The sequence below is a fragment of the Strongylocentrotus purpuratus genome, unplaced genomic scaffold, assembly GCF_000002235.5.
Source record: "Strongylocentrotus purpuratus isolate Spur 01 unplaced genomic scaffold, Spur_5.0 spur5_scaffold_4, whole genome shotgun sequence".
NCBI classification, from domain to species: domain Eukaryota; kingdom Metazoa; phylum Echinodermata; class Echinoidea; order Camarodonta; family Strongylocentrotidae; genus Strongylocentrotus; species Strongylocentrotus purpuratus.
The window spans coordinates 20,516,502-20,542,008 of NW_022145610.1; positions in this window are offsets into that span (position 1 = coordinate 20,516,502).

Sequence of the window (25,507 nt, forward strand, 5' to 3'; positions counted from 1 at the left end):
TTTTGGAGGAAAATATTATATTTTTTTAATAGGCTAGTTTCCCCACAATGAATGTACATACATGCCATTAGATGGATCCTGACCCCCATATCCCTTTGAAAGGGGCGTAGGGGCAAATATTGTAAAAATTTGAATTATCACAACTTTCGGGCCGAAATTAGAAGGGCCGGGGTGGTTCAGCATTTTGGAGGAAAATTATTTTTTTTTTAATAGGCTAGTTTCCCCACAATGAATGTCCATACATGCCATTAGATGGATCCTGACCCCCATATCCCTTTGAAAGGGGCGTAGGGGCAAATATTGTGATAATTTGAATAAACACCAATTTCAGGCCGAAATGGTAAGGGCCGGGGTGGTTCAGCATTTTGGAGGAAAATATTATATTTTTTGAATAGGCTAGTTTCCCCACAATGAATGTACATACATGCCATTAGATGGATCCTGACCCCCATATCCCTTTGAAAGGGGCGTAGGGGCAAATATTGTGATAATTTGAATTATCACAACTTTCGGCCGAAATTGTAAGGGCCGGGGTGGTTCAGCATTTTGGAGGAAAATATTTATTTTTTTTAATAGGTTAGTTTCCCCACAATGAATGTACATACATGCCATTAGATGGATCCTGACCCCCATATCCCTTTGAAAGGGGCGTAGGGGCAAATATTGTGATAATTTGAATAAACACCAATTTCAGGCCGAAATGGTAAGGGCCGGGGTGGTTCAGCATTTTGGAGGAAAATATATATTTTTTTAATAGGCTAGTTTCCCCACAATGAATGTACATACATGCCATTAGATGGATCTGACCCCCATATCCCTTTGAAAGGGGCGTAGGGGCAAATATTGTGATAATTTGAATAAACACCAATTTCAGGCCGAAATGGTAAGGGCCGGGGTGGTTCAGCATTTTGGAGGAAAATATTATATTTTTTGAATAGGCTAGTTTCCCCACAATGAATGTACATACATGCCATTAGATGGATCCTGACCCCCATATCCCTTTGAAAGGGGCGTAGGGGCAAATATTGTAAAAATTTGAATTATCACAACTTTCGGGCCGAAATTAGAAGGGCCGGGGTGGTTCAGCATTTTGGAGGAAAATATTATATTTTTTTAATAGGCTAGTTTCCCCACAATGAATGTACATACATGCCATTAGATGGATCCTGACCCCCATATCCCTTTGAAAGGGGCGTAGGGGCAAATATTGTGATAATTTGAATAAACACCAATTTCAGGCCGAAATGGTAAGGGCCGGGGTGGTTCAGCATTTTGGAGGAAAATATTATATTTTTTGAATAGGCTAGTTTCCCCACAATGAATGTACATACATGCCATTAGATGGATCCTGACCCCCATATCCCTTTGAAAGGGGCGTAGGGGCAAATATTGTGAAAATTTGAATTATCACAACTTTCGGCCGAAATTGTAAGGGCCGGGGTGGTTCAGCATTTTGGAGGAAAATATTATTTTTTTTAATAGGCTAGTTTCCCCACAATGAATGTACATACATGCCATTAGATGGATCCTGACCCCCATATCCCTTTGAAAGGGGCGTAGGGGCAAATATTGTGATAATTTGAATAAACACCAATTTCAGGCCGAAATGGTAAGGGCCGGGGTGGTTCAGCATTTTGGAGGAAAATATATATTTTTTTAATAGGCTAGTTTCCCCACAATGAATGTACATACATGCCATTAGATGGATCCTGACCCCCATATCCCTTTGAAAGGGGCGTAGGGGCAAATATTGTGATAATTTGAATAAACACCAATTTCAGGCCGAAATGGTAAGGGCCGGGGTGGTTCAGCATTTTGGAGGAAAATATTATATTTTTTTAATAGGCTAGTTTCCCCACAATGAATGTACATACATGCCATTAGATGGATCCTGACCCCCATATCCCTTTGAAAGGGGCGTAGGGGCAAATATTGTAAAAATTTGAATTATCACAACTTTCGGGCCGAAATTAGAAGGTCCGGGGTGGTTCAGCATTTTGGAGGAAAATATTATATTTTTTTAATAGGCTAGTTTCCCCACAATGAATGTCCATACATGCCATTAGATGGATCCTGACCCCCATATCCCTTTGAAAGGGGCGTAGGGGCAAATATTGTAAAAATTTGAATTATCACAACTTTCAGGCCGAAATTGTAAGGGCCGGGGTGGTTCAGCATTTTGGAGGAAAATATTATATTTTTTGAATAGGCTAGTTTCCCCACAATGAATGTACATACATGCCATTAGATGGATCCTGACCCCCATATCCCTTTGAAAGGGGCGTAGGGGCAAATATTGTGATAATTTGAATAAACACCAATTTCAGGCCGAAATGGTAAGGGCCGGGGTGGTTCAGCATTTTGGAGGAAAATATATATTTTTTTAATAGGCTAGTTTCCCCACAATGAATGTACATACATGCCATTAGATGGATCCTGACCCCCATATCCCTTTGAAAGGGGCGTAGGGGCAAATATTGTAAAAATTTGAATTATCACAACTTTCGGGCCGAAATTAGAAGGGCCGGGGTGGTTCAGCATTTTGGAGGAAAATATATTTTTTTTTAATAGGCTAGTTTCCCCACAATGAATGTCCATACATGCCATTAGATGGATCCTGACCCCCATATCCCTTTGAAAGGGGCGTAGGGGCAAATATTGTGAAAATTTGAATTATCACAACTTTCGGGCCGAAATTGTAAGGGCCGGGGTGGTTCAGCATTTTGGAGGAAAATATATATTTTTTTAATAGGCTAGTTTCCCCACAATGAATGTACATACATGCCATTAGATGGATCCTGACCCCCATATCCCTTTGAAAGGGGCGTAGGGGCAAATATTGTAAAAATTTGAATTATCACAATTTCGGGCCGAAATTAGAAGGGCCGGGGTGGTTCAGCATTTTGGAGGAAAATATTATATTTTTTTAATAGGCTAGTTTCCCCACAATGAATGTACATACATGCCATTAGATGGATCCTGACCCCCATATCCCTTTGAAAGGGGCGTAGGGGCAAATATTGTAAAAATTTGAATTATCACAACTTTCGGGCCGAAATGGTAAGGGCCGGGGTGGTTCAGCATTTTGGAGGAAAATATTATATTTTTTGAATAGGCTAGTTTCCCCACAATGAATGTACATACATGCCATTAGATGGATCCTGACCCCCATATCCCTTTGAAAGGGGCGTAGGGGCAAATATTGTGATAATTTGAATAAACACCAATTTCAGGCCGAAATGGTAAGGGCCGGGGTGGTTCAGCATTTTGGAGGAAAATATTATATTTTTTTAATAGGCTAGTTTCCCCACAATGAATGTACATACATGCCATTAGATGGATCCTGACCCCCATATCCCTTTGAAAGGGGCGTAGGGGCAAATATTGTAAAAATTTGAATTATCACAACTTTCGGGCCGAAATTAGAAGGGCCGGGGTGGTTCAGCATTTTGGAGGAAAATATTATATTTTTTTAATAGGCTAGTTTCCCCACAATGAATGTACATACATGCCATTAGATGGATCCTGACCCCCATATCCCTTTGAAAGGGGCGTAGGGGCAAATATTGTAAAAATTTGAATTATCACAACTTTCGGGCCGAAATTAGTAAGGGCCGGGGTGGTTCAGCATTTTGGAGGAAAATATTTTTTTTTTTAATAGGTTAGTTTCCCCACAATGAATGTACATACATGCCATTAGATGGATCTGACCCCCATATCCCTTTGAAAGGGGCGTAGGGGCAAATATTGTGATAATTTGAATAAACACCAATTTCAGGCCGAAATGGTAAGGGCCGGGGTGGTTCAGCATTTTGGAGGAAAATATTATATTTTTTGAATAGGCTAGTTTCCCCACAATGAATGTACATACATGCCATTAGATGGATCCTGACCCCCATATCCCTTTGAAAGGGGTAGGGGCAAATATTGTAAAAATTTGAATTATCACAACTTTCGGGCCGAAATTAGAAGGTCCGGGGTGGTTCAGCATTTTGGAGGAAAATATATATTTTTTTAATAGGCTAGTTTCCCCACAATGAATGTCCATACATGCCATTAGATGGATCCTGACCCCCATATCCCTTTGAAAGGGGCGTAGGGGCAAATATTGTGATAATTTGAATAAACACCAATTTCAGGCCGAAATGGTAAGGGCCGGGGTGGTTCAGCATTTTGGAGGAAAATATTATATTTTTTTAATAGGCTAGTTTCCCCACAATGAATGTACATACATGCCATTAGATGGATCCTGACCCCCATATCCCTTTGAAAGGGGCGTAGGGGCAAATATTGTAAAAATTTGAATTATCACAACTTTCGGGCCGAAATTAGAAGGTCCGGGGTGGTTCAGCATTTTGGAGGAAAATATTATATTTTTTTAATAGGCTAGTTTCCCCACAATGAATGTACATACATGCCATTAGATGGATCCTGACCCCCATATCCCTTTGAAAGGGGCGTAGGGGCAAATATTGTGATAATTTGAATAAACACCAATTTCAGGCCGAAATGGTAAGGGCCGGGGTGGTTCAGCATTTTGGAGGAAAATATATATTTTTTTTAATAGGCTAGTTTCCCCACAATGAATGTACATACATGCCATTAGATGGATCCTGACCCCCATATCCCTTTGAAAGGGGCGTAGGGGCAAATATTGTGATAATTTGAATAAACACCAATTTCAGGCCGAAATGGTAAGGGCCGGGGTGGTTCAGCATTTTGGAGGAAAATATATATTTTTTTAATAGGCTAGTTTCCCCACAATGAATGTACATACATGCCATTAGATGGATCCTGACCCCCATATCCCTTTGAAAGGGGCGTAGGGGCAAATATTGTAAAAATTTGAATTATCACAACTTTCAGGCCGAAATGGTAAGGGCCGGGGTGGTTCAGCATTTTGGAGGAAAATATTTTTTTTTTAATAGGCTAGTTTCCCCACAATGAATGTCCATACATGCCATTAGATGGATCCTGACCCCCATATCCCTTTGAAAGGGGCGTAGGGGCAAATATTGTAAAAATTTGAATAATCACAACTTTCGGGCCGAAATTGTAAGGGCCGGGGTGGTTCAGCATTTTGGAGGAAAAATTATATTTTTTGAATAGGCTAGTTTCCCCACAATGAATGTACATACATGCCATTAGATGGATCCTGACCCCCATATCCCTTTGAAAGGGGCGTAGGGGCAAATATTGTGATAATTTGAATAAACACCAATTTCAGGCCGAAATGGTAAGGGCCGGGGTGGTTCAGCATTTTGGAGGAAAATATATATTTTTTTAATAGGCTAGTTTCCCCACAATGAATGTACATACATGCCATTAGATGGATCCTGACCCCCATATCCCTTTGAAAGGGGCGTAGGGGCAAATATTGTGATAATTTGAATAAACACCAATTTCAGGCCGAAATGGTAAGGGCCGGGGTGGTTCAGCATTTTGGAGGAAAATATTATATTTTTTGAATAGGCTAGTTTCCCCACAATGAATGTACATACATGCCATTAGATGGATCCTGACCCCCATATCCCTTTGAAAGGGGCGGGGGCAAATATTGTAAAAATTTGAATTATCACAACTTTCGGGCCGAAATTAGAAGGTCCGGGGTGGTTCAGCATTTTGGAGGAAAATATATATTTTTTTAATAGGTAGTTTCCCCACAATGAATGTCCATACATGCCATTAGATGGATCCTGACCCCCATATCCCTTTGAAAGGGGCGTAGGGGCAAATATTGTAAAAATTTGAATTATCACAACTTTCGGGCCGAAATTGTAAGGGCCGGGGTGGTTCAGCATTTTGGAGGAAAATATTATATTTTTTTAATAGGCTAGTTTCCCCACAATGAATGTACATACATGCCATTAGATGGATCCTGACCCCCATATCCCTTTGAAAGGGGCGTAGGGGCAAATATTGTAAAAATTTGAATTATCACAATTTCGGGCCGAAATTAGAAGGCCGGGGTGGTTCAGCATTTTGGAGGAAAATATTATATTTTTTTAATAGGCTAGTTTCCCCACAATGAATGTACATACATGCCATTAGATGGATCCTGACCCCCATATCCCTTTGAAAGGGGCGTAGGGGCAAATATTGTAAAAATTTGAATTATCACAACTTTCGGGCCGAAATTGTAAGGGCCGGGGTGGTTCAGCATTTTGGAGGAAAATATTTATTTTTTGAATAGGCTAGTTTCCCCACAATGAATGTACATACATGCCATTAGATGGATCCTGACCCCCATATCCCTTTGAAAGGGGCGTAGGGGCAAATATTGTGATAATTTGAATAAACACCAATTTCAGGCCGAAATGGTAAGGGCCGGGGTGGTTCAGCATTTTGGAGGAAAATATTATATTTTTTTAATAGGCTAGTTTCCCCACAATGAATGTACATACATGCCATTAGATGGATCCTGACCCCCATATCCCTTTGAAAGGGGCGTAGGGGCAAATATTGTAAAAATTTGAATTATCACAACTTTCGGGCCGAAATTAGTAAGGGCCGGGGTGGTTCAGCATTTTGGAGGAAAATATTATATTTTTTAATAGGCTAGTTTCCCCACAATGAATGTACATACATGCCATTAGATGGATCCTGACCCCCATATCCCTTTGAAAGGGGCGTAGGGGCAAATATTGTAAAAATTTGAATTATCACAACTTTCGGGCCGAAATTAGTAAGGGCCGGGGTGGTTCAGCATTTTGGAGGAAAATATTATTTTTTTTAATAGGCTAGTTTCCCCACAATGAATGTACATACATGCCATTAGATGGATCCTGACCCCCATATCCCTTTGAAAGGGGCGTAGGGGCAAATATTGTGATAATTTGAATAAACACCAATTTCAGGCCGAAATGGTAAGGGCCGGGGTGGTTCAGCATTTTGGAGGAAAATATTATATTTTTTGAATAGGCTAGTTTCCCCACAATGAATGTACATACATGCCATTAGATGGATCCTGACCCCCATATCCCTTTGAAAGGGGCGTAGGGGCAAATATTGTAAAAATTTGAATTATCACAACTTTCGGGCCGAAATTAGAAGGTCCGGGGTGGTTCAGCATTTTGGAGGAAAATATATATTTTTTTAATAGGCTAGTTTCCCCACAATGAATGTCCATACATGCCATTAGATGGATCCTGACCCCCATATCCCTTTGAAAGGGGCGTAGGGGCAAATATTGTGATAATTTGAATAAACACCAATTTCAGGCCGAAATGGTAAGGGCCGGGGTGGTTCAGCATTTTGGAGGAAAATATTTATTTTTTTAATAGGCTAGTTTCCCCACAATGAATGTACATACATGCCATTAGATGGATCCTGACCCCCATATCCCTTTGAAAGGGGCGTAGGGGCAAATATTGTAAAAATTTGAATTATCACAACTTTCGGGCCGAAATTAGAAGGGCCGGGGTGGTTCAGCATTTTGGAGGAAAATATTATATTTTTTTAATAGGCTAGTTTCCCCACAATGAATGTACATACATGCCATTAGATGGATCCTGACCCCCATATCCCTTTGAAAGGGGCGTAGGGGCAAATATTGTGATAATTTGAATAAACACCAATTTCAGGCCGAAATGGTAAGGGCCGGGGTGGTTCAGCATTTTGGAGGAAAATATATATTTTTTTAATAGGCTAGTTTCCCCACAATGAATGTACATACATGCCATTAGATGGATCCTGACCCCCATATCCCTTTGAAAGGGGCGTAGGGGCAAATATTGTGATAATTTGAATAAACACCAATTTCAGGCCGAAATGGTAAGGGCCGGGGTGGTTCAGCATTTTGGAGGAAAATATATATTTTTTAATAGGCTAGTTTCCCCACAATGAATGTACATACATGCCATTAGATGGATCCTGACCCCCATATCCCTTTGAAAGGGGCGTAGGGGCAAATATTGTAAAAATTTGAATTATCACAACTTTCAGGCCGAAATTAGAAGGGCCGGGGTGGTTCAGCATTTTGGAGGAAAATATTTTTTTTTTAATAGGCTAGTTTCCCCACAATGAATGTCCATACATGCCATTAGATGGATCCTGACCCCCATATCCCTTTGAAAGGGGCGTAGGGGCAAATATTGTAAAAATTTGAATAATCACAACTTTCGGGCCGAAATTGTAAGGGCCGGGGTGGTTCAGCATTTTGGAGGAAAAATTATATTTTTTGAATAGGCTAGTTTCCCCACAATGAATGTACATACATGCCATTAGATGGATCCTGACCCCCATATCCCTTTGAAAGGGGCGTAGGGGCAAATATTGTGATAATTTGAATAAACACCAATTTCAGGCCGAAATGGTAAGGGCCGGGGTGGTTCAGCATTTTGGAGGAAAATATATATTTTTTTTAATAGGCTAGTTTCCCCACAATGAATGTACATACATGCCATTAGATGGATCCTGACCCCCATATCCCTTTGAAAGGGGCGTAGGGGCAAATATTGTGATAATTTGAATAAACACCAATTTCAGGCCGAAATGGTAAGGGCCGGGGTGGTTCAGCATTTTGGAGGAAAATATTATATTTTTTGAATAGGCTAGTTTCCCCACAATGAATGTACATACATGCCATTAGATGGATCCTGACCCCCATATCCCTTTGAAAGGGGCGTAGGGGCAAATATTGTAAAAATTTGAATTATCACAACTTTCGGGCCGAAATTAGAAGGGCCGGGGTGGTTCAGCATTTTGGAGGAAAATATATATTTTTTTTAATAGGCTAGTTTCCCCACAATGAATGTACATACATGCCATTAGATGGATCCTGACCCCCATATCCCTTTGAAAGGGGCGTAGGGGCAAATATTGTGATAATTTGAATAAACACCAATTTCAGGCCGAAATGGTAAGGGCCGGGGTGGTTCAGCATTTTGGAGGAAAATATTATATTTTTTTAATAGGCTAGTTTCCCCACAATGAATGTACATACATGCCATTAGATGGATCCTGACCCCCATATCCCTTTGAAAGGGGCGTAGGGGCAAATATTGTAAAAATTTGAATTATCACAACTTTCGGGCCGAAATTAGAAGGGCCGGGGTGGTTCAGCATTTTGGAGGAAAATATTATATTTTTTTAATAGGTTAGTTTCCCCACAATGAATGTACATACATGCCATTAGATGGATCCTGACCCCCATATCCCTTTGAAAGGGGTAGGGGCAAATATTGTAAAAATTTGAATTATCACAACTTTCGGGCCGAAATTAGTAAGGGCCGGGGTGGTTCAGCATTTTGGAGGAAAATATTATATTTTTTTAATAGGCTAGTTTCCCCACAATGAATGTCCATACATGCCATTAGATGGATCCTGACCCCCATATCCCTTTGAAAGGGGCGTAGGGGCAAATATTGTAAAAATTTGAATTATCACAACTTTCGGGCCGAAATTGTAAGGGCCGGGGTGGTTCAGCATTTTGGAGGAAAATATTATATTTTTTGAATAGGCTAGTTTCCCCACAATGAATGTACATACATGCCATTAGATGGATCCTGACCCCCATATCCCTTTGAAAGGGGCGTAGGGGCAAATATTGTGATAATTTGAATAAACACCAATTTCAGGCCGAAATGGTAAGGGCCGGGGTGGTTCAGCATTTTGGAGGAAAATATTATATTTTTTTAATAGGCTAGTTTCCCCACAATGAATGTACATACATGCCATTAGATGGATCCTGACCCCCATATCCCTTTGAAAGGGGCGTAGGGGCAAATATTGTAAAAATTTGAATTATCACAACTTTCGGGCCGAAATTAGAAGGGCCGGGGTGGTTCAGCATTTTGGAGGAAAATATTATATTTTTTTAATAGGCTAGTTTCCCCACAATGAATGTACATACATGCCATTAGATGGATCCTGACCCCCATATCCCTTTGAAAGGGGCGTAGGGGCAAATATTGTGATAATTTGAATTATCACAACTTTCGGCCGAAATTGTAAGGGCCGGGGTGGTTCAGCATTTTGGAGGAAAATATTATATTTTTTTAATAGGCTAGTTTCCCCACAATGAATGTACATACATGCCATTAGATGGATCTGACCCCCATATCCCTTTGAAAGGGGCGTAGGGGCAAATATTGTGATAATTTGAATTATCACAACTTTCGGCCGAAATTGTAAGGGCCGGGGTGGTTCAGCATTTTGGAGGAAAATATTATTTTTTTTGAATAGGTTAGTTTCCCCACAATGAATGTCCATACATGCCATTAGATGGATCCTGACCCCCATATCCCTTTGAAAGGGGCGTAGGGGCAAATATTGTGATAATTTGAATAAACACCAATTTCAGGCCGAAATGGTAAGGGCCGGGGTGGTTCAGCATTTTGGAGGAAAATATTATATTTTTTGAATAGGCTAGTTTCCCCACAATGAATGTACATACATGCCATTAGATGGATCCTGACCCCCATATCCCTTTGAAAGGGGCGTAGGGGCAAATATTGTAAAAATTTGAATTATCACAACTTTCGGGCCGAAATTGTAAGGGCCGGGGTGGTTCAGCATTTTGGAGGAAAAATTATATTTTTTGAATAGGCTAGTTTCCCCACAATGAATGTACATACATGCCATTAGATGGATCCTGACCCCCATATCCCTTTGAAAGGGGCGTAGGGGCAAATATTGTGATAATTTGAATAAACACAAATTTCAGGCCGAAATGGTAAGGGCCGGGGTGGTTCAGCATTTTGGAGGAAAATATTATATTTTTTGAATAGGCTAGTTTCCCCACAATGAATGTACATACATGCCATTAGATGGATCCTGACCCCCATATCCCTTTGAAAGGGGCGTAGGGGCAAATATTGTGATAATTTGAATAAACACCAATTTCAGGCCGAAATGGTAAGGGCCGGGGTGGTTCAGCATTTTGGAGGAAAATATTATATTTTTTTAATAGGCTAGTTTCCCCACAATGAATGTACATACATGCCATTAGATGGATCCTGACCCCCATATCCCTTTGAAAGGGGCGTAGGGGCAAATATTGTAAAAATTTGAATTATCACAACTTTCGGGCCGAAATTAGAAGGTCCGGGGTGGTTCAGCATTTTGGAGGAAAATATTATATTTTTTTAATAGGTTAGTTTCCCCACAATGAATGTCCATACATGCCATTAGATGGATCCTGACCCCCATATCCCTTTGAAAGGGGCGTAGGGGCAAATATTGTGATAATTTGAATTATCACAACTTTCGGCCGAAATTGTAAGGGCCGGGGTGGTTCAGCATTTTGGAGGAAAATATTATATTTTTTGAATAGGCTAGTTTCCCCACAATGAATGTACATACATGCCATTAGATGGATCCTGACCCCCATATCCCTTTGAAAGGGGCGTAGGGGCAAATATTGTGATAATTTGAATAAACACCAATTTCAGGCCGAAATGGTAAGGGCCGGGGTGGTTCAGCATTTTGGAGGAAAATATTATATTTTTTGAATAGGCTAGTTTCCCCACAATGAATGTACATACATGCCATTAGATGGATCCTGACCCCCATATCCCTTTGAAAGGGGCGTAGGGGCAAATATTGTAAAAATTTGAATTATCACAACTTTCGGGCCGAAATTAGAAGGGCCGGGGTGGTTCAGCATTTTGGAGGAAAAATATATTTTTTTTAATAGGCTAGTTTCCCCACAATGAATGTCCATACATGCCATTAGATGGATCCTGACCCCCATATCCCTTTGAAAGGGGCGTAGGGGCAAATATTGTGATAATTTGAATAAACACCAATTTCAGGCCGAAATGGTAAGGGCCGGGGTGGTTCAGCATTTTGGAGGAAAATATTATATTTTTTGAATAGGCTAGTTTCCCCACAATGAATGTACATACATGCCATTAGATGGATCCTGACCCCCATATCCCTTTGAAAGGGGCGTAGGGGCAAATATTGTAAAAATTTGAATTATCACAACTTTCGGGCCGAAATTGTAAGGGCCGGGGTGGTTCAGCATTTTGGAGGAAAATATTATATTTTTTGAATAGGCTAGTTTCCCCACAATGAATGTACATACATGCCATTAGATGGATCCTGACCCCCATATCCCTTTGAAAGGGGCGTAGGGGCAAATATTGTGATAATTTGAATAAACACCAATTTCAGGCCGAAATGGTAAGGGCCGGGGTGGTTCAGCATTTTGGAGGAAAATATTATATTTTTTGAATAGGCTAGTTTCCCCACAATGAATGTACATACATGCCATTAGATGGATCCTGACCCCCATATCCCTTTGAAAGGGGCGTAGGGGCAAATATTGTAAAAATTTGAATTATCACAACTTTCGGGCCGAAATTAGAAGGGCCGGGGTGGTTCAGCATTTTGGAGGAAAATATTATATTTTTTTAATAGGTTAGTTTCCCCACAATGAATGTCCATACATGCCATTAGATGGATCCTGACCCCCATATCCCTTTGAAAGGGGCGTAGGGGCAAATATTGTGATAATTTGAATTATCACAACTTTCGGCCGAAATTGTAAGGGCCGGGGTGGTTCAGCATTTTGGAGGAAAATATTATATTTTTTTAATAGGCTAGTTTCCCCACAATGAATGTACATACATGCCATTAGATGGATCCTGACCCCCATATCCCTTTGAAAGGGGCGTAGGGGCAAATATTGTGATAATTTGAATAAACACCAATTTCAGGCCGAAATGGTAAGGGCCGGGGTGGTTCAGCATTTTGGAGGAAAATATTATTTTTTTGAATAGGCTAGTTTCCCCACAATGAATGTACATACATGCCATTAGATGGATCCTGACCCCCATATCCCTTTGAAAGGGGCGTAGGGGCAAATATTGTGATAATTTGAATAAACACCAATTTCAGGCCGAAATGGTAAGGGCCGGGGTGGTTCAGCATTTTGGAGGAAAATATTATATTTTTTTAATAGGCTAGTTTCCCCACAATGAATGTACATACATGCCATTAGATGGATCCTGACCCCCATATCCCTTTGAAAGGGGCGTAGGGGCAAATATTGTGATAATTTGAATAAACACCAATTTCAGGCCGAAATGGTAAGGGCCGGGGTGGTTCAGCATTTTGGAGGAAAATATTATATTTTTTGAATAGGCTAGTTTCCCCACAATGAATGTCCATACATGCCATTAGATGGATCCTGACCCCCATATCCCTTTGAAAGGGGCGTAGGGGCAAATATTGTGATAATTTGAATAAACACCAATTTCAGGCCGAAATGGTAAGGGCCGGGGTGGTTCAGCATTTTGGAGGAAAATATTATATTTTTTGAATAGGCTAGTTTCCCCACAATGAATGTACATACATGCCATTAGATGGATCCTGACCCCCATATCCCTTTGAAAGGGGCGTAGGGGCAAATATTGTGATAATTTGAATAAACACCAATTTCAGGCCGAAATGGTAAGGGCCGGGGTGGTTCAGCATTTTGGAGGAAAAAATATTATTTTTTTGAATAGGCTAGTTTCCCCACAATGAATGTACATACATGCCATTAGATGGATCCTGACCCCCATATCCCTTTGAAAGGGGCGTAGGGGCAAATATTGTAAAAATTTGAATTATCACAACTTTCGGGCCGAAATTAGAAGGGCCGGGGTGGTTCAGCATTTTGGAGGAAAATATTATATTTTTTTAATAGGCTAGTTTCCCCACAATGAATGTCCATACATGCCATTAGATGGATCCTGACCCCCATATCCCTTTGAAAGGGGCGTAGGGGCAAATATTGTGATAATTTGAATTATCACAACTTTCGGCCGAAATTGTAAGGGCCGGGGTGGTTCAGCATTTTGGAGGAAAATATTATATTTTTTTAATAGGCTAGTTTCCCCACAATGAATGTACATACATGCCATTAGATGGATCCTGACCCCCATATCCCTTTGAAAGGGGCGTAGGGGCAAATATTGTGATAATTTGAATTATCACAACTTTCGGCCGAAATGGTAAGGGCCGGGGTGGTTCAGCATTTTGGAGGAAAATATTATATTTTTTGAATAGGCTAGTTTCCCCACAATGAATGTACATACATGCCATTAGATGGATCCTGACCCCCATATCCCTTTGAAAGGGGCGTAGGGGCAAATATTGTAAAAATTTGAATTATCACAACTTTCGGGCCGAAATTAGAAGGCCGGGGTGGTTCAGCATTTTGGAGGAAAATATTATATTTTTTTAATAGGTTAGTTTCCCCACAATGAATGTCCATACATGCCATTAGATGGATCCTGACCCCCATATCCCTTTGAAAGGGGCGTAGGGGCAAATATTGTGATAATTTGAATTATCACAACTTTCGGCCGAAATTGTAAGGGCCGGGGTGGTTCAGCATTTTGGAGGAAAATATATATTTTTTTTAATAGGCTAGTTTCCCCACAATGAATGTACATACATGCCATTAGATGGATCCTGACCCCCATATCCCTTTGAAAGGGGCGTAGGGGCAAATATTGTGATAATTTGAATAAACACCAATTTCAGGCCGAAATGGTAAGGGCCGGGGTGGTTCAGCATTTTGGAGGAAAATATTATATTTTTTTAATAGGCTAGTTTCCCCACAATGAATGTACATACATGCCATTAGATGGATCCTGACCCCCATATCCCTTTGAAAGGGGCGTAGGGGCAAATATTGTAAAAATTTGAATTATCACAACTTTCGGGCCGAAATTGTAAGGGCCGGGGTGGTTCAGCATTTTGGAGGAAAATATTATATTTTTTGAATAGGCTAGTTTCCCCACAATGAATGTACATACATGCCATTAGATGGATCCTGACCCCCATATCCCTTTGAAAGGGGCGTAGGGGCAAATATTGTGATAATTTGAATAAACACCAATTTCAGGCCGAAATGGTAAGGGCCGGGGTGGTTCAGCATTTTGGAGGAAAATATTATATTTTTTGAATAGGCTAGTTTCCCCACAATGAATGTACATACATGCCATTAGATGGATCCTGACCCCCATATCCCTTTGAAAGGGGCGTAGGGGCAAATATTGTAAAAATTTGAATTATCACAACTTTCGGGCCGAAATTAGAAGGTCCGGGGTGGTTCAGCATTTTGGAGGAAAATATTATATTTTTTTAATAGGCTAGTTTCCCCACAATGAATGTCCATACATGCCATTAGATGGATCCTGACCCCCATATCCCTTTGAAAGGGGCGTAGGGGCAAATATTGTGATAATTTGAATTATCACAACTTTCGGCCGAAATTGTAAGGGCCGGGGTGGTTCAGCATTTTGGAGGAAAATATTATATTTTTTTAATAGGCTAGTTTCCCCACAATGAATGTACATACATGCCATTAGATGGATCCTGACCCCCATATCCCTTTGAAAGGGGCGTAGGGGCAAATATTGTGATAATTTGAATAAACACCAATTTCAGGCCGAAATGGTAAGGGCCGGGGTGGTTCAGCATTTTGGAGGAAAATATTATATTTTTTGAATAGGCTAGTTTCCCCACAATGAATGTACATACATGCCATTAGATGGATCCTGACCCCCATATCCCTTTGAAAGGGGCGTAGGGGCAAATATTGTGATAATTTGAATAAACACCAATTTCAGGCCGAAATGGTAAGGGCCGGGGTGGTTCAGCATTTTGGAGGAAAATATTATATTTTTTGAATAGGCTAGTTTCCCCACAATGAATGTACATACATGCCATTAGATGGATCCTGACCCCCATATCCCTTTGAAAGGGGCGTAGGGGCAAATATTGTGATAATTTGAATAAACACCAATTTCAGGCCGAAATGGTAAGGGCCGGGGTGGTTCAGCATTTTGGAGGAAAATATTATATTTTTTAATAGGCTAGTTTCCCCACAATGAATGTCCATACATGCCATTAGATGGATCCTGACCCCCATATCCCTTTGAAAGGGGCGTAGGGGCAAATATTGTGATAATTTGAATAAACACCAATTTCAGGCCGAAATGGTAAGGGCCGGGGTGGTTCAGCATTTTGGAGGAAAATATTATATTTTTTGAATAGGCTAGTTTCCCCACAATGAATGTACATACATGCCATTAGATGGATCCTGACCCCCATATCCCTTTGAAAGGGGCGTAGGGGCAAATATTGTGATAATTTGAATAAACACCAATTTCAGGCCGAAATGGTAAGGGCCGGGGTGGTTCAGCATTTTGGAGGAAAATATTATATTTTTTGAATAGGCTAGTTTCCCCACAATGAATGTACATACATGCCATTAGATGGATCCTGACCCCCATATCCCTTTGAAAGGGGCGTAGGGGCAAATATTGTGATAATTTGAATAAACACCAATTTCAGGCCGAAATGGTAAGGGCCGGGGTGGTTCAGCATTTTGGAGGAAAATATTATATTTTTTGAATAGGCTAGTTTCCCCACAATGAATGTACATACATGCCATTAGATGGATCCTGACCCCCATATCCCTTTGAAAGGGGCGTAGGGGCAAATATTGTGATAATTTGAATAAACACCAATTTCAGGCCGAAATGGTAAGGGCCGGGGTGGTTCAGCATTTTGGAGGAAAATATTATATTTTTTGAATAGGCTAGTTTCCCCACAATGAATGTACATACATGCCATTAGATGGATCCTGACCCCCATATCCCTTTGAAAGGGGCGTAGGGGCAAATATTGTAAAAATTTGAATTATCACAACTTTCGGGCCGAAATTAGAAGGTCCGGGGTGGTTCAGCATTTTGGAGGAAAATATTATATTTTTTAATAGGTTAGTTTCCCCACAATGAATGTCCATACATGCCATTAGATGGATCCTGACCCCCATATCCCTTTGAAAGGGGCGTAGGGGCAAATATTGTGATAATTTGAATTATCACAACTTTCGGCCGAAATTGTAAGGGCCGGGGTGGTTCAGCATTTTGGAGGAAAATATTATATTTTTTGAATAGGCTAGTTTCCCCACAATGAATGTACATACATGCCATTAGATGGATCCTGACCCCCATATCCCTTTGAAAGGGGCGTAGGGGCAAATATTGTGATAATTTGAATAAACACCAATTTCAGGCCGAAATGGTAAGGGCCGGGGTGGTTCAGCATTTTGGAGGAAAATATTATATTTTTTGAATAGGCTAGTTTCCCCACAATGAATGTACATACATGCCATTAGATGGATCCTGACCCCCATATCCCTTTGAAAGGGGCGTAGGGGCAAATATTGTAAAAATTTGAATTATCACAACTTTCGGGCCGAAATTAGAAGGTCCGGGGTGGTTCAGCATTTTGGAGGAAAAATATATTTTTTTTAATAGGTTAGTTTCCCCACAATGAATGTCCATACATGCCATTAGATGGATCCTGACCCCCATATCCCTTTGAAAGGGGCGTAGGGGCAAATATTGTGATAATTTGAATAAACACCAATTTCAGGCCGAAATGGTAAGGGCCGGGGTGGTTCAGCATTTTGGAGGAAAATATTATATTTTTTTAATAGGTTAGTTTCCCCACAATGAATGTACATACATGCCATTAGATGGATCCTGACCCCCATATCCCTTTGAAAGGGGCGTAGGGGCAAATATTGTAAAAATTTGAATTATCACAACTTTCGGGCCGAAATTGTAAGGGCCGGGGTGGTTCAGCATTTTGGAGGAAAATATTATATTTTTTGAATAGGCTAGTTTCCCCACAATGAATGTACATACATGCCATTAGATGGATCCTGACCCCCATATCCCTTTGAAAGGGGCGTAGGGGCAAATATTGTGATAATTTGAATAAACACCAATTTCAGGCCGAAATGGTAAGGGCCGGGGTGGTTCAGCATTTTGGAGGAAAATATTATATTTTTTGAATAGGCTAGTTTCCCCACAATGAATGTACATACATGCCATTAGATGGATCCTGACCCCCATATCCCTTTGAAAGGGGCGTAGGGGCAAATATTGTAAAAATTTGAATTATCACAACTTTCGGGCCGAAATTAGAAGGCCGGGGTGGTTCAGCATTTTGGAGGAAAATATTATATTTTTTTAATAGGCTAGTTTCCCCACAATGAATGTCCATACATGCCATTAGATGGATCCTGACCCCCATATCCCTTTGAAAGGGGCGTAGGGGCAAATATTGTGATAATTTGAATTATCACAACTTTCGGCCGAAATTGTAAGGGCCGGGGTGGTTCAGCATTTTGGAGGAAAATATTATATTTTTTTAATAGGCTAGTTTCCCCACAATGAATGTACATACATGCCATTAGATGGATCCTGACCCCCATATCCCTTTGAAAGGGGCGTAGGGGCAAATATTGTGATAATTTGAATAAACACCAATTTCAGGCCGAAATGGTAAGGGCCGGGGTGGTTCAGCATTTTGGAGGAAAATATTATATTTTTTGAATAGGCTAGTTTCCCCACAATGAATGTACATACATGCCATTAGATGGATCCTGACCCCCATATCCCTTTGAAAGGGGCGTAGGGGCAAATATTGTGATAATTTGAATAAACACCAATTTCAGGCCGAAATGGTAAGGGCCGGGGTGGTTCAGCATTTTGGAGGAAAATATTATATTTTTTGAATAGGCTAGTTTCCCCACAATGAATGTACATACATGCCATTAGATGGATCCTGACCCCCATATCCCTTTGAAAGGGGCGTAGGGGCAAATATTGTGATAATTTGAATAAACACCAATTTCAGGCCGAAATGGTAAGGGCCGGGGTGGTTCAGCATTTTGGAGGAAAATATTATATTTTTTGAATAGGCTAGTTTCCCCACAATGAATGTCCATACATGCCATTAGATGGATCCTGACCCCCATATCCCTTTGAAAGGGGCGTAGGGGCAAATATTGTGATAATTTGAATAAACACCAATTTCAGGCCGAAATGGTAAGGGCCGGGGTGGTTCAGCATTTTGGAGGAAAATATTATATTTTTTGAATAGGCTAGTTTCCCCACAATGAATGTACATACATGCCATTAGATGGATCCTGACCCCCATATCCCTTTGAAAGGGGCGTAGGGGCAAATATTGTAAAAATTTGAATTATCACAACTTTCGGGCCGAAATTGTAAGGGCCGGGGTGGTTCAGCATTTTGGAGGAAAATATTATATTTTTTTAATAGGCTAGTTTCCCCACAATGAATGTACATACATGCCATTAGATGGATCCTGACCCCCATATCCCTTTGAAAGGGGCGTAGGGGCAAATATTGTGATAATTTGAATAAACACCAATTTCAGGCCGAAATGGTAAGGGCCGGGGTGGTTCAGCATTTTGGAGGAAAATATTATATTTTTTGAATAGGCTAGTTTCCCCACAATGAATGTACATACATGCCATTAGATGGATCCTGACCCCCATATCCCTTTGAAAGGGGCGTAGGGGCAAATATTGTGATAATTTGAATAAACACCAATTTCAGGCCGAAATGGTAAGGGCCGGGGTGGTTCAGCATTTTGGAGGAAAATATTATATTTTTTGAATAGGCTAGTTTCCCCACAATGAATGTACATACATGCCATTAGATGGATCTTGACCCCCATATCCCTTTGAAAGGGGCGTAGGGGCAAATATTGTGATAATTTGAATAAACACCAATTTCAGGCCGAAATGGTAAGGGCCGGGGTGGTTCAGCATTTTGGAGGAAAATATTATATTTTTTGAATAGGCTAGTTTCCCCACAATGAATGTACATACATGCCATTAGATGGATCCTGACCCCCATATCCCTTTGAAAGGGGCGTAGGGGCAAATATTGTAAAAATTTGAATTATCACAACTTTCGGGCCGAAATTAGAAGGTCCGGGGTGGTTCAGCATTTTGGAGGAAAATATTATATTTTTTTAATAGGTTAGTTTCCCCACAATGAATGTCCATACATGCCATTAGATGGATCCTGACCCCCATATCCCTTTGAAAGGGGCGTAGGGGCAAATATTGTGATAATTTGAATTATCACAACTTTCGGCCGAAATTGTAAGGGCCGGGGTGGTTCAGCATTTTGGAGGAAAAAATTATATTTTTTGAATAGGCTAGTTTCCCCACAATGAATGTACATACATGCCATTAGATGGATCCTGACCCCCATATCCCTTTGAAAGGGGCGTAGGGGCAAATATTGTGATAATTTGAATAAACACCAATTTCAGGCCGAAATGGTAAGGGCCGGGGTGGTTCAGCATTTTGGAGGAAAATATTATATTTTTTGAATAGGCTAGTTTCCCCACAATGAATGTACATACATGCCATTAGATGGATCCTGACCCCCATATCCCTTTGAAAGGGGCGTAGGGGCAAATATTGTAAAATTTGAATTATCACAACTTTCGGGCCGAAATTAGAAGGTCCGGGGTGGTTCAGCATTTTGGAGGAAAAATATTTTTTTTTTAATAGGTTAGTTTCCCCACAATGAATGTCCATACATGCCATTAGATGGATCCTGACCCCCATATCCCTTTGAAAGGGGCGTAGGGGCAAATATTGTGATAATTTGAATAAACACCAATTTCAGGCCGAAATGGTAAGGGCCGGGGTGGTTCAGCATTTTGGAGGAAAATATTATATTTTTTGAATAGGCTAGTTTCCCCACAATGAATGTACATACATGCCATTAGATGGATCCTGACCCCCATATCCCTTTGAAAGGGGCGTAGGGGCAAATATTGTGATAATTTGAATAAACACCAATTTCAGGCCGAAATGGTAAGGGCCGGGGTGGTTCAGCATTTTGGAGGAAAATATTATATTTTTTGAATAGGCTAGTTTCCCCACAATGAATGTACATACATGCCATTAGATGGATCCTGACCCCCATATCCCTTTGAAAGGGGCGTAGGGGCAAATATTGTAAAAATTTGAATTATCACAACTTTCGGGCCGAAATTAGAAGGTCCGGGGTGGTTCAGCATTTTGGAGGAAAATATTATATTTTTTTAATAGGTTAGTTTCCCCACAATGAATGTCCATACATGCCATTAGATGGATCCTGACCCCCATATCCCTTTGAAAGGGGCGTAGGGGCAAATATTGTGATAATTTGAATTATCACAACTTTCGGCCGAAATTGTAAGGGCCGGGGTGGTTCAGCATTTTGGAGGAAAATATTATATTTTTTTAATAGGCTAGTTTCCCCACAATGAATGTACATACATGCCATTAGATGGATCCTGACCCCCATATCCCTTTGAAAGGGGCGTAGGGGCAAATATTGTGATAATTTGAATAAACACCAATTTCAGGCCGAAATGGTAAGGGCCGGGGTGGTTCAGCATTTTGGAGGAAAAAATTATATTTTTTGAATAGGCTAGTTTCCCCACAATGAATGTACATACATGCCATTAGATGGATCCTGACCCCCATATCCCTTTGAAAGGGGCGTAGGGGCAAATATTGTGATAATTTGAATAAACACCAATTTCAGGCCGAAATGGTAAGGGCCGGGGTGGTTCAGCATTTTGGAGGAAAATATTATATTTTTTGAATAGGCTAGTTTCCCCACAATGAATGTACATACATGCCATTAGATGGATCCTGACCCCCATATCCCTTTGAAAGGGGCGTAGGGGCAAATATTGTGATAATTTGAATAAACACAATTTCAGGCCGAAATGGTAAGGGCCGGGGTGGTTCAGCATTTTGGAGGAAAATATTATATTTTTTGAATAGGTTAGTTTCCCCACAATGAATGTCCATACATGCCATTAGATGGATCCTGACCCCCATATCCCTTTGAAAGGGGCGTAGGGGCAAATATTGTGATAATTTGAATAAACACCAATTTCAGGCCGAAATGGTAAGGGCCGGGGTGGTTCAGCATTTTGGAGGAAAATATTATATTTTTTGAATAGGTTAGTTTCCCCACAATGAATGTACATACATGCCATTAGATGGATCCTGACCCCCATATCCCTTTGAAAGGGGCGTAGGGGCAAATATTGTAAAAATTTGAATTATCACAACTTTCGGGCCGAAATTGTAAGGGCCGGGGTGGTTCAGCATTTTGGAGGAAAATATTATATTTTTTGAATAGGCTAGTTTCCCCACAATGAATGTACATACATGCCATTAGATGGATCCTGACCCCCATATCCCTTTGAAAGGGGCGTAGGGGCAAATATTGTGATAATTTGAATAAACACCAATTTCAGGCCGAAATGGTAAGGGCCGGGGTGGTTCAGCATTTTGGAGGAAAATATTATATTTTTTGAATAGGCTAGTTTCCCCACAATGAATGTACATACATGCCATTAGATGGATCCTGACCCCCATATCCCTTTGAAAGGGGCGTAGGGGCAAATATTGTGATAATTTGAATAAACACAATTTCAGGCCGAAATGGTAAGGGCCGGGGTGGTTCAGCATTTTGGAGGAAAATATTATATTTTTTGAATAGGCTAGTTTCCCCACAATGAATGTACATACATGCCATTAGATGGATCTTGACCCCCATATCCCTTTGAAAGGGGCGTAGGGGCAAATATTGTGATAATTTGAATAAACACCAATTTCAGGCCGAAATGGTAAGGGCCGGGGTGGTTCAGCATTTTGGAGGAAAATATTATATTTTTTGAATAGGCTAGTTTCCCCACAATGAATGTACATACATGCCATTAGATGGATCCTGACCCCCATATCCCTTTGAAAGGGGCGTAGGGGCAAATATTGTAAAAATTTGAATTATCACAACTTTCGGGCCGAAATTAGAAGGTCCGGGGTGGTTCAGCATTTTGGAGGAAAATATTATATTTTTTTAATAGGTTAGTTTCCCCACAATGAATGTCCATACATGCCATTAGATGGATCCTGACCCCCATATCCCTTTGAAAGGGGCGTAGGGGCAAATATTGTGATAATTTGAATTATCACAACTTTCGGCCGAAATTGTAAGGGCCGGGGTGGTTCAGCATTTTGGAGGAAAATATTATATTTTTTGAATAGGCTAGTTTCCCCACAATGAATGTACATACATGCCATTAGATGGATCCTGACCCCCATATCCCTTTGAAAGGGGCGTAGGGGCAAATATTGTGATAATTTGAATAAACACCAATTTCAGGCCAAAATGGTAAGGGCCGGGGTGGTTCAGCATTTTGGAGGAAAATATTATATTTTTTGAATAGGCTAGTTTCCCCACAATGAATGTACATACATGCCATTAGATGGATCCTGACCCCCATATCCCTTTGAAAGGGGCGTAGGGGCAAATATTGTAAAAATTTGAATTATCACAACTTTCGGGCCGAAATTAGAAGGTCCGGGGTGGTTCAGCATTTTGGAGGAAAATATATTTTTTTTTTAATAGGTTAGTTTCCCCACAATGAATGTCCATACATGCCATTAGATGATCCTGACCCCCATATCCCTTTGAAAGGGGCGTAGGGGCAAATATTGTGATAATTTGAATAAACACCAATTTCAGGCCGAAATGGTAAGGGCCGGGGTGGTTCAGCATTTTGGAGGAAAATATTATATTTTTTGAATAGGTTAGTTTCCCCACAATGAATGTACATACATGCCATTAGATGGATCCTGACCCCCATATCCCTTTGAAAGGGGCGTAGGGGCAAATATTGTAAAAATTTGAATTATCACAACTTTCGGGCCGAAATTGTAAGGGCCGGGGTGGTTCAGCATTTTGGAGGAAAATATTATATTTTTTGAATAGGCTAGTTTCCCCACAATGAATGTACATACATGCCATTAGATGGATCCTGACCCCCATATCCCTTTGAAAGGGGCGTAGGGGCAAATATTGTGATAATTTGAATAAACACCAATTTCAGGCCGAAATGGTAAGGGCCGGGGTGGTTCAGCATTTTGGAGGAAAATATTATATTTTTTGAATAGGCTAGTTTCCCCACAATGAATGTACATACATGCCATTAGATGGATCCTGACCCCCATATCCCTTTGAAAGGGGCGTAGGGGCAAATATTGTAAAAATTTGAATTATCACAACTTTCGGGCCGAAATTAGAAGGTCCGGGGTGGTTCAGCATTTTGGAGGAAAATATTATTTTTTTAATAGGTTAGTTTCCCCACAATGAATGTCCATACATGCCATTAGATGGATCCTGACCCCCATATCCCTTTGAAAGGGGCGTAGGGGCAAATATTGTGATAATTTGAATTATCACAACTTTCGGCCGAAATTGTAAGGGCCGGGGTGGTTCAGCATTTTGGAGGAAAATATTATATTTTTTTAATAGGTTAGTTTCCCCACAATGAATGTACATACATGCCATTAGATGGATCCTGACCCCCATATCCCTTTGAAAGGGGCGTAGGGGCAAATATTGTGATAATTTGAATAAACACCAATTTCAGGCCGAAATGGTAAGGGCCGGGGTGGTTCAGCATTTTGGAGGAAAATATTATATTTTTTGAATAGGCTAGTTTCCCCACAATGAATGTACATACATGCCATTAGATGGATCCTGACCCCCATATCCCTTTGAAAGGGGCGTAGGGGCAAATATTGTGATAATTTGAATAAACACCAATTTCAGGCCGAAATGGTAAGGGCCGGGGTGGTTCAGCATTTTGGAGGAAAATATTATATTTTTTGAATAGGCTAGTTTCCCCACAATGAATGTACATACATGCCATTAGATGGATCCTGACCCCCATATCCCTTTGAAAGGGGCGTAGGGGCAAATATTGTGATAATTTGAATAAACACCAATTTCAGGCCAAAATGGTAAGGGCCGGGGTGGTTCAGCATTTTGGAGGAAAATATTATATTTTTTGAATAGGTTAGTTTCCCCACAATGAATGTCCATACATGCCATTAGATGGATCCTGACCCCCATATCCCTTTGAAAGGGGCGTAGGGGCAAATATTGTGATAATTTGAATTAACACCAATTTCAGGCCGAAATGGTAAGGGCCGGGGTGGTTCAGCATTTTGGAGGAAAATATTATATTTTTTGAATAGGCTAGTTTCCCCACAATGAATGTACATACATGCCATTAGATGGATCCTGACCCCCATATCCCTTTGAAAGGGGCGTAGGGGCAAATATTGTGATAATTTGAATAAACACCAATTTCAGGCCGAAATGGTAAGGGCCGGGGTGGTTCAGCATTTTGGAGGAAAATATTATATTTTTTGAATAGGCTAGTTTCCCCACAATGAATGTACATACATGCCATTAGATGGATCCTGACCCCCATATCCCTTTGAAAGGGGCGTAGGGGCAAATATTGTAAAAATTTGAATTATCACAACTTTCGGGCCGAAATTAGAAGGCCGGGGTGGTTCAGCATTTTGGAGGAAAATATTATTTTTTTTAATAGGTTAGTTTCCCCACAATGAATGTCCATACATGCCATTAGATGGATCCTGACCCCCATATCCCTTTGAAAGGGGCGTAGGGGCAAATATTGTAAAAATTTGAATTATCACAACTTTCGGGCCGAAATTAGAAGGGCCGGGGTGGTTCAGCATTTTGGAGGAAAATATTATATTTTTTTAATAGGCTAGTTTCCCCACAATGAATGTCCATACATGCCATTAGATGGATCCTGACCCCCATATCCC